This window comes from Leucopleurus acutus (assembly GCF_964270905.1).
Source record: "Leucopleurus acutus genome assembly, chromosome: 5".
In the NCBI taxonomy this organism is placed as follows: Eukaryota; Metazoa; Chordata; class Mammalia; order Artiodactyla; family Delphinidae; genus Leucopleurus; species Leucopleurus acutus.
The window spans coordinates 74,936,420-74,947,239 of record NC_139147.1 but is presented as its reverse complement, the minus strand read 5'-3'; the positions used below and the strand labels follow the sequence as shown (position 1 = coordinate 74,947,239).

The following is a 10,820-nucleotide window of genomic DNA, read 5'->3' as shown; positions in this document are numbered from 1 at the left end:
AGGCCTCAGCAGCGAGCCAGCAGGCCTGGGCGCTCTGCTTTCTCTGGTAAGTGATGAATCTAAGTCAATATCGTAAAGGCGACCCGGCCCTTCTGGCTCCGCAAATATTGGAACAAAGCCCTGAGCACAGCGATGCTGTTGACAGTTACGAGATGGTGGCATTGTTGTCTTTGTCACCATGAAGTGCAGCTCGGTGGAGCCTGGCCTAACACCCTGTGTACACAGAGGAGACAGTGCACTCGGAGGCCCGGCTGTTAGCTCTGACAACACGCGCAGGCGACCGGCCCTCAGCCCCTCCCAGGGGCACAGCTGGGGTGCCGGACACACTGCCCTCTTCACCTACTGGGGGCTGCCCAGCACAGTGTCCAGGCCACATGCTTCCTTTCCTCTCTCTTTTCATTCATTTGTTACAAATACTTTCTTATTGAAATATAACGTACATGTGTCACCTGTCCAGCTTGATGGAAACTGCCACACCCTTGTATCACTCAGGTCAAGAACCTGAACGTTTCTGGCATCCCACAGCCCACCTGTGCTCCCTCCCAGGATCACCTCCTGCAACAGTGACCACTCTCCTATTCGGACTTCTAACGTAAATTACTTTTCCCTGTTTTAAACCTTTTGCATTTGAAACTTTCCCTTGGCATTTGAAGCCAAGGTACTGTGTGTTTGTCCAGCAAGGTGTGGTTACAGTGCAGCGCTCACGCTGATCTCACCTCCACCCTTGCTTGGGCAAGCCCCTCAGTGCTCTGGTATCAGGTTGGCCTTGCCAAAGGACAGAGTTGGTCTGAGTCTCGTGGGGCCCTTCCAGTGCCAGCGTGTGGTCCCGGGCTCCATTATGGAGCCGGATGGGCTGTGCATAGGAGGACTATAAGCCCATGTCCATGCACAGGCTTGGGAGTATGTTCTAAGAAGGAGGCGCTGCCCTGCCCATCATGCCTCACTGTACCTTCCATGCCGCCATCCAGAAACATCAGAAGACAGGTCAGTTCAGGATTCTTTCCACACCACTGGAATACACCTGATTCGTTCCTGTCCTGAATCTGGTCCGCTCTCCTATCTGAAAACTGTCCCAGGCAGATGGAGGCTGGAAAATTCCCTCTTACTACACTCTGCTGAGTGATAGATATCCCACTCCTTTCTGCATTCCTAAAGCCTTTTTCTGTGTGTGTGTGTGGAGTGGTAGTAGTGGGACAGGGTGGCAGGGAGAGGAAATGGCTTACAGAAGGCACGCCAGAGCTGGGAGTTCAACTTCTTCCCTCACAGGTGAAGAACCAAACTTGAGTCTGCCCGCCCGATGTGCAGCAAAGCCAGTCTAGTTACACCGGGTGGTGGTGAAGGAAAGTACAGCATTTATTGCAGGGTCCCAAGCAAGAACGGGCAGCTCATGCTCAGAAGACCTGAACTCCCCGATAGCTTTCAGAGAGAGTTTTTAAAGGCAACATTAGGGGTGAGGGTTGCAGGTGCATGATCAGCTCGTGGACATTCTTCTCATTGGTTGGTGGTGAGGTAACAGCATGGTATTTCTGGAGTTAACATCATCAACCTGGTTCTGAGGTCCACATGCCTGTGGTCAGCATAGTTAACTTCTTCCACCTGCTGGGGGTTTTATTTTATTTTGTTTTTATTAACATCTTTTTTGGAGTATAATTGCTTTACAATGTTGTGTTAGTTTCTGCTGTATAACAAAGTGAATCAGCTATACATATACATATATCCCCGTATCCCCTCCCTCTTGCTCTGCTGGGGTTTTTTTGTTTTGTTTTGTTTTGCTTTTGTTTTTGTTTTTGCAATACACGGGACTCTCACTGCTGTGGCCTCTCCCATTGTGGACCACAGGCTCCGGATGCGCAGGCTCAGCGGCCATGGCTCATGGGCCCAGCCGCTCCACCGCACGTGGGATCCTCCTGGACCAGGGCACGAACCCGCGTCCCCTGCATCAGCAGGTGGACTCTCAACAACTGCGCCACCAGGGAAGCCCTTCTGGGGGTTTTAGTATCTGCAAAACAACTCAAGGATACGGCTCAGGATATTACCTATAGCCCTTGAGGAGGAACTAAAGGTCCTTGACTTTGTTTTATGGCTAAACTATTATTATTTGTCTTGCTTGACTGTTTTCCTTTGCTTTTGCATTTCCTCACTTCTCTGATTAAATTTGTTCTTTCGAACTCAGAGAGATCTAGGAGGCTCAAGCTTTTCTACAAACAGTTTGGTAGGGATTGAACATGAGGAGGAGAGTAATAATGCTGGATCACAGACAATAACTTTAGAGAATGAGCACTCCTAAAAGGGTCATGGAGTGCTGTGGGAAGACAGACCAAAGAAAGCCCATCAACCTAGTTGGCCTTTTTGAAGGAGGTGGCATTTCAGCTGCACGGAAGGATGTACTTCAAAAAGTGAACTGTCATATTTCACCTTTGGCGTAATAAGCTCTTAATTGTGATAATGGCTAAGAAACTTTATACAGTGTATTGATGTCATATATTTTACTTCAACCTATGTTATAAAGTCCCCAATACATTGCTATTATTTTTGCTTTAAACAGGCAATTATGTTTTTAAAAATGACCTTTGAAAGGGACTTGTAATAAGAAAGATCATATACACTTACTCATGTAGTTATCATTCCTGGGACTCTCCAGTCCTTTCCATAGATCCAGATTTCCATCTGGTATCATTTTTAATGAATTTCTGTTGTTATTTCTTATAGTATAGGCCTGCTGCTGCTGAACTCTTTCAGCTTTTTATTTATTTAGTTTACTGAAGTATAGTTGATTTACAGTGTTGTGTTAGTTTCAGGTGTACAGCAAAGTGATTCATATATATATATATATATATATATATATATATATATATATATATTCCTTTTTAGATTCTTTTCCATTATAGGTTGTTACAAGATATTGAATATATAGTTCCCTGTGCTATCCAGTAGGTCCTTGTTTTTAGATCTATTTTATATATAGTCATGTGTATCTGTTAATCCCAAACTCCTAATTTATCCCTCCCCACGCCCTGCCCCTTTGGTAACCATAAATTTGTTTTCTATGTCTGTGAGTCTGTTTCCATTTTGTTTTGTTTGTTTGTTTTTCCTGTAGAAAGCATCCCTTTTTATTCCTTTTATAGCAATCTAAACCGACAAGAAAGGAACTTCCTAAAAGATTTATGAACACTAATTTAATGAAACAGTAACTTTTAAAAACCAAAGACAAATGCAACACACATTATTTTGGTAAAAAACTGAGAAACAGAATATTAAGCCATTAGTATATTAAATAAAAACAACTTTTAGTCCCCCATACCTTGTTCCTATATCAACTAAAGATTCTTAAAATAATTTAAAGCACTTGGATGTCCTTGGAAAGTAATATTAAAATGCACAATAACATTTCTGTATTACATTTTCATAGATATGATTAGAAGGAATAGTAAATTGCATATTCTTTCATTCAAAATATGGAAATCTGAAATGCTAAAACAAAATTGACAAAGTTATTATCGGTTTGTGCTGGGTTTTACCTAGTTTTAACCCAAATAGTGATTTTTATTACATACTACATACATTTGAGGGTATAAGAAATATATTTTTCTTGGTTACATAGAATGCTTAATTGTAAAATGCTTAAATACAGCTCTCTAGGAACATTTCCATGTTCTTATCAATGACCATAAAGTGAATAGAAGGCATTTTTCAAATTTTTGAGTGTGAGTTTAGGGGAAAGCAGGATGGAAGGTGACTGAGATCCAGTGTTTAGGTGACGTGGCAAGGTCATCCAATTAGCAGGCTGCAGAGTTATGGATGGGACCCAGGATTTTCTTGTCTAAAAATGCTGCAGATTAGTGTACTCAAGAAGAAGGGGAAGAGAATCTAATTACAACTATAGAAACTTTTAATTTTTCAAAACTCAATTAGGTGTGTGTATGGACCATTGGTGTCAAGCTTTAACACCTGCCTGTTGCCATAAGTGCCATGTTCCACCACAACCCCCAGCTTCAGCACACTTGCTGTTAGTAGCTAATTCTTTTTTACAGAGTCACAAATTGGGAATAAAGTTCTAACCCCTCTTCTTTTCCAGAGTTAGAGTGATACTCTCCCCGCAAGGGTGGCTTGAGGGATGGTAAGAATGTTGCCTGATAGATCCAATATAGAGACATGCTTGCCATTTTCTGTTTCACTTAATTTCACATTTAACAGTGTATTAACCATTTTGGGAAGAAGCTCTTTATCAGCTCCCTTGAAAAATCACACGTAGATCACTAATCCTCTCTGGACCTCCACCCACTGGGTCGCAGTGTCCCCCTCAGCAGGGCATACTTGCAGCTGGGCGTGCAGGCACTGTTGCAGGAGGGCCCGGGCCTGAGGGGGCTGGCCACTTTCAGCCACGGCTCAAGCCCACGCGGATATCCCACAGGTTCTGGCCTCCCGCTGCACAAGCTCACCCCCCGGGGCTCAGGGCTGTTTCCATTTTGTAAATAAGTTCATTTGTAACATTTTTTTTAGATTCCGCATATAATTGATATCATATGATATGGAGGTTCATTTAAAAAACTAAAAATAGAGTCACCATGTGATCCAGGAATCCCACTCCTGGGCATATATCCAAAGAAGACAAAAACTCTAATTTGAAAAGATACATGCACCCGATGTTCATAGTAGTGCTGTTTTTAATAGCCAAGACATGGAAGCAACCTGAGTGTCCTTTGACAGATGAATGGATAAAGAAGATGTGAGATATATATATATATGTATAAAATGGAATATTACTCAGCCATAAAAAATGAATAAAATATGGGAATTCCTTGGCGGTCCAGTGGTTGGGACTCAGTGCTTTCACTGCTGAGGGCCCGGATTTGATCCCTGGTTGGGGAACTAAGATCTCGCAAGCCTCCTGGCACAGCCAAAAAAGGAATGAAATAATGCCATTTGCAGCAACATGAATGGACCTAGAGATTCACATACTAAGTGCAGTAAGTCTTCCAGCTTTTATATGTCTGAAGAAGTCTTTATTTCACCTTCATATTCAAAGTTGTTTTTCTGCTGGGCAATGAATTCCTAAGTTGGTTTTCCTTTTCAGAACTTTAAAGATGCTTCTCCACTGTCTTCTGAGCGGTGGTGTTTTCAGTGTGAAATCTGTTATGATTCTACTTTTTGTTCCTTTGTACATGCTGTGTCTTTTTTCTCTAATTGCTTTTTAAATTTTCTTTTTACCACTGGTTTTAAACAGTTTGATTGGGATATGCCTTGTACTTTCCTTCCTGTTTCTTGCGTTTGAGGGGTTGTCCACCTTCTTGTATCTGTGAGTATACAGTTTGTTTGTTTGTTTTAATTAAGTTTAGAAAAACTTCAGCGATTATTTCTTCAATATTGTGCTCCTTTTCTGTGATCCCCATTATACATGCATTAGGTCACTTGCAGCTGTCCCACAGCTTACTGATGGTCTGTTCATTTTTTTTCCTGTTCTCTTTTTATCTCTTTGGCTTTCGTTTTGTGTTTCTGTTGCTATGTCATCAAATTCACTGATCTTCTCTTCTGTAGTTACCTATCTGCTGTAAATCCCACACAGGGTATTTTTCATCTCAGACCCAGGTGAATGAAAACTTGGGGGGGTGGTGGAGAACCTATGCATGCAGCTGGGGGAATCAGAGAAGGTTTCATGGAAGAGGTGGCATTTGAGATCAGCCTCAAATGACGGGGAATGAAGGTATTTCAGAAGAAATAGATGCAGATAGAAAAAAATAGATGCAGATAGAAAAAAAGAGTTCATCACTAGCTGAAGACAGCAGAAACAAAGCACAGAGATCAGGCAGGGCTCTGCTGGTGTGGGCACAATTTGAGTGGAGTATGGTAAAAGGACAGGGGATGAGCTGGAATGCACTTGAGGAGAGCCTTGAATGTCACAGTGAGTCTTTTACATTTTTAGAGGCAAAAACATTAGACCAGACTGAAATAAAAATCCTGAGATAGAGCTCAAAACCAAACAAAATCAAACCCAGAAAATCTGTTAGAGGTGGTGTTACAAGACGTCCCTTCCTCTCCTTGGTAATCAGCTCTCACATATGAAATAACAGAGTTGAATATTGCTTCACTGCTGTTTGGTATACATGATCTCTGAGGTCTCTTTCTACTCTCAATATGCTCTAGAAGTCAACTTAATTTCAGTAAGACTGGGGAGTCATCAATTGTTTTTCAACAGGAGAGTGACATGCTTTTCAAGGAGATGAATATTTGAACATTTATAAACAAGTCTGGTAAGTTCTCATTATAATAACAGTTAGTGAGACTTAGAGGGAACATATTATACCCATAGATGAGAGTGTGCATTTTTGCCCATTCACGGAAGAAATGAGGATGAAGAGAGGACCAGAGAGAACATGAAGAATATGTTTTTGAAGGCCTATTTTGCAATCAAGTAAACAGCAAATGATGGCTTCAGGTGTTAAATACAATCCAAAACTGTTCCAATGAGGAGTGCCAGCTGAGAGCTGGGACACCATATGACCCAGCTAGCTCCTTCAAGCACTGTGGTAGAGTGGTAGCAAGAATTACAGCAGACTTGGGTTCAAATTTTTACTGAGTCACTAATGAGATTCTATAATCTATATGAGTCTTGGTTTCTTCATCTATAAAATACTAAGAATAATGCCACAACTCAAAGAATTTTGGTAAAATTTAAATGTGATTAGCGGGACGTCCCTGGTGGTGCAGTGGTTAAGAATCCGCCAGCCAATGCAGGGGAGATGGGTTCAATCCCTGGTCCGGGAACATCCCACATGCCGCAGAGCAACTGACCCCATGCACCACAACTACCGAGCCTGCACTCTAGAGCCCGCGAGCCACAACTACTGAGCCTGCACACCACAACTACTGAAGCCCACGTGCCTAGAGCCCGTGCTCCACAACAAGAGAAGCCACTGCAATGAGAAGCCCACGCACCACAACGAAGAGTAGCCCCCACTTGCCTAGAGAGAAAGGCGAGAAAGCTCGTGCACAGCAACAAAGATCCAAAGCGGCCAAAAATAAATAAATAAATAAAAAGTTTAAAAACTGTGATCAGCATGTAATTAAGGGTAGTTTCATCAATATCCCAGCACATTTTTTTAGTAGAAATTGACAAGCTGATTCTAAAATCCACATGGCAGTAATTCAAAGGACCTAGAAAACCGAAACAGCTTTGCAAAATAAAATAAACCAGAACAAGATTAACAATACTTGATTTCAAAACTTACTGTAAAGGTAGATTAATTAGGACACTGTGATGGTGGCATAAAGACAGACAAATAGATCAGTGGAACAGAATAGAGAGTACAAAAATAAACCCATGCACATATGAACACCTGATTTTTGACAAAATTTCAAATATTATTCAATAAAGAAAGGACTTTTTTCAACAAATGGTGCTGAAACAATTGGATATGTAAAAAAATCTTCAACTCGTGATAAACACAAATTATCATGAAATGGATTATAGACCTAAATGTAGAAACTGTAACTATAAAACTTCTAGAAGAAAACATAGGAGAGAAGCATTGCAAGCTCAAGTTAGGCAAACACAACTAAAGCACCATCCATTAAAAAAAGAAATTGATAAATAGGACAGCATCAAAATTAAAAACTTCTGTTCTATAAAAGACACTGTTAAGGGAATGAAAAGACAAGCCACAGACTGGAGAAAATATTTATGGATCTGAAAAAAGACTTGTACTCAGAAAATATGAAGAACTCTCAAAGGTCAATCATAAGACTCAAATAACCCAATTAAAAATATGGGCAACAGGGGTTTCCCTGGTGGCGCAGTGGTTGAGAGTCCGCCTGCCGACGCAGGGGACACGGGTTCATGCCCCGGTCTGGGAGGATCCCACATGCCGCGGATCAGCTGGGCCCGTGAGCCATGGCTGCTGAGCCTGCGCGTCCTGAGCCTGTGCTCCGCAACGGGAGAGACCACAATAGTGAGAGGCCAGCGTATCGCAAAAAAAAAAAAAAAAAAAAAAGGCAACATATTTGAATAGACATTTAACCAAAGAAGACGTAGAATGGCAAATAAGCACGTGAAAAGATGAGGTACAAATATACACCTATTAGAATGGCTAAAGTTGAAAACTGACCATGCCAAGTGTTGGCAAGTATCTAGAGCAATTGGAACCTTCTTACACTATTGGTGGAAGTGTAAAAAGATACAACCACTTTGGATAACAGTTGGCAGTTTCTTAAAAAGTTAAATATATAGCCCACCATATGATTTAGCCATCCCATTCCTAGGTGTCTACCCAAGAGAAATGAAAGCCTGTGTCTAAACAAAGATTTGTACACAGATGTTCTTAGCGGCTTTATTTCTAACAGCCAGAAACTGGATATCACTCCAATGTCTATCAACAGAGAAATGGATAAGCACACTCTGGTATATCCACACAACAGACTACAACTCTGCAATTAAAAAGAATGGACATGCATACAACATGGGTGAATCTCAGAATGATGATGCTAAGTGAAAGAAGCCAGATTAAAAAAAAATTAAAAGAGGACATATTGTATGATGCTAGGAATCATACATTCTAGGAATTGCAGACTAATGTGATAGAAGATCTGTGGTTGGCTGCGGACAGGATGAAGGTATTATAAAGGGCGCAAGGGAACTTTTGGGCCCATGAGTATGTTCACTAGCTTGATTTTGGTGATGGTTTCACATATGCAGAGACTTACCGCTTGTACAGTTCAAATATGTGCAGAATATTGTATGTCGATTATACCTCAATAAGGAAACAAAGAATATAGGCTTCTCCGTTGCACAGACATGGATTCAAATCCTGCATTTAAATCCTAGCTCACCACTTAAAGGCTGTGGGAACTTTGGCAGGTTGCTTAACCTCTCTGAACCTCAAATTCTCATCTGCAAAATGAGAATGATAATATTCCTACATTCCTTAAGAGATGATTATGAACATGGAATGAAACAATATAGATAAATTGCTTAACAGAATACCTGGGACATAGTAGATGCTTAATAAATATTCATTGTTATTGTATCTTGATAGTGCATTAAACCTGTCTATCAATTTGTGATCATTTGACATCATTTCTATATTATGCCTTTCAATAAACGGCTATGGTATGTCTATTTAAAAACAAAAAAGTGCTTCCCACAGCACCTGGCATTTGGTAAATACTCAATAAAATTTCACCCTTTTTCCATGCTTACCTTCCCCGACTGAATTTTCTGTGTTTGGTTATGAAGAGTCTTGGCACTCTAGATCAAGAGGGGACACCAGCTATACCAGGCAGGAAAAGCCAGCTTCTGAGAGAGACAATTCAGCTGAGTCTAGGTCTCCCGTCTTGTCCCCAAGTGGATGTGGCTGATGTTGACCCCACCTGATGAGGCCTGGAGTTACCCTTCTCTCTGGGTTGTGACTTGGCCTACGAGGGGACTGGCACTGTGGAGGCCCAAGCTCTCCTTTTCTCCCAGGCCTCATGGAACTTTCCACATCTACAAGTGCTGGGCCGCCAGGCAGTTTGTAAGCCTCGGCTCTCCCTCCAGGGTGGAGCAGGCTCTTTGAAGGAGGTGGCCTTATTGTCCAGGAAGATTCTTTGGCCGCAAAGACCCTGCCGAAGTCTCCACAACCCTGGAACAAAACTGGGACTAGAACTTTCACAAAAGAACAAGGCTTACTCTGTGTGGCCGCAGCAGCTGAAACTTCAGCCAGGAAGGCTGAGAAGACAACCCCACCACTAGTTTGTTCGGGCAACAAAGACGGCCCCCTTTCGGTTAACCTTTCAGTTCCTCCGAGTTCCCTGACAAAGGGCCCTGGGGGAGCTGGGAGGTGTGGTCAGGATGGGGTAGTGGCCAGCACTAGCTAGCAGGTTTCAGATGCGGTGGAAATAAAGGGAGTTTGTTTAGCTTCTCCTGGAAGATTTGCCTGTTTGCCTGGTGGCAGCTGACAGTGCCAGTTTTGAGAATCAGATCGGACCCACAAATAAGCCCCAATGGGAAGTGAGCTGAGCTCTGAAGCCCAAACCTCTTCAAAAGGAGATCTGCAAGCATTGTCTGCAGTCTGGGGTTTGGGGAATTCTGGAAGGCAGGTGGCTTCCATACCCCTATGTTTACCAAACATTTTAACTTCACACCAAGCCCATCTGTTTCATGTTATTTCTGGAGGCAATGGCGGCTCAGAGTGCATTTGAGCTTTGGAATCAGAAGAATCTTGTCCCGGTCGTTCATTCAACAAATACTCAAAATTGCAGTGTGGGCAGGTTGTGGAGGATACAATAGCGAACAGAACGCGATCCCACCTTAAGGAGTTCAGAGCATAGTACTTTGGGTCCATTGGATCCCGTTGTATGGTTTCGGGCAAGTCACTGAACTTTTTGAGCCCCAGCTCCTACATTTAATAAGTGGGATTATAACCCTTTTAAAGGATTGTGATAAAGATGAAGTGGAATTAAGTGAGATGATGTATGTCATTCCCCCAAGGCCTAGCACAGAGCAGATACTCTACAAATCTGGCCATGATGGCTCTCAGTGATTGGCAGGCTTTCGGTCCAGGCTGGTCTCGTGGTCCCAGGGGACCTACATCAGATGGGAAGGGCCAAGGCAAAGTCTGAAGAGAGGCACCTGGAAGTTTCCCAGAGCCTTATCCACCCTGGGGAGGTGGAAGGTCCAGGGGGCCATGTTACTGAAAAGGTAGCTCCCTCACAAAGCACGAGTCCTAGCTTCACTAAGAGCATAAAAGTGAGTCACTCTCATTCATTCCACACACATGTGTATTAGCACCTTCCATGGGCCAGATGCTGGGCACCTAATATTGCTATGACACCTGTTTCAAGGAATG

The 10,820-nt window shown here is 42.5% G+C and overlaps 1 pseudogene across 1 annotated transcript in view; it reads right to left on the bottom strand.

Moving 5' to 3' along the window:
• Window positions 1-3,897: 3,897 nt before the first annotated feature.
• LOC309961759 (D-aminoacyl-tRNA deacylase 2-like) overlaps window positions 3,898-10,820 on the bottom strand; it is a 454,943-nt pseudogene continuing 448,020 nt past the window's right edge. The window contains exon 3 of the transcript in view: window positions 3,898-4,356. The product of the transcript in view is annotated as a D-aminoacyl-tRNA deacylase 2-like (transcript). The remainder of the gene's footprint in view (window positions 4,357-10,820) is intronic.